Genomic DNA, 375 nt, shown 5'->3' on the forward strand with positions numbered 1-375 from the left:
TCCCCCCCTTCCCCTCACTTCTTCATTCACTATGTATTATTGGAAGTTGGTCTATATATCTGTTAATTAATTTTCCAGTTTACACCTGTTTACACACATGCGCATTCACAAAAAAAAATCACTTGTCTGTTGCCTTTGAACCGGAAGGAAGTAAGCAAACCGTCGGAGTGAGCATTCGTTGATAGAGGCCGGCAATTGAGGATGTCAACACTAGCTTTGTTTCCTTGATCGATACAGAACCCCAGGATTTCCTTTCCCCCCCTTCGTGGCGTTTAATTTCTCGAGGGCAATGATAATGTGCTTTTTTGGTATTAACGGTGTAGTGACGTTAATGGTATGGTAATTACTTTTTTCTTATTATTTTTGTTGTTGATG

This window comes from Penaeus monodon, chromosome 20 (genome assembly GCF_015228065.2).
Source record: "Penaeus monodon isolate SGIC_2016 chromosome 20, NSTDA_Pmon_1, whole genome shotgun sequence".
Taxonomy (NCBI): domain Eukaryota; kingdom Metazoa; phylum Arthropoda; class Malacostraca; order Decapoda; family Penaeidae; genus Penaeus; species Penaeus monodon.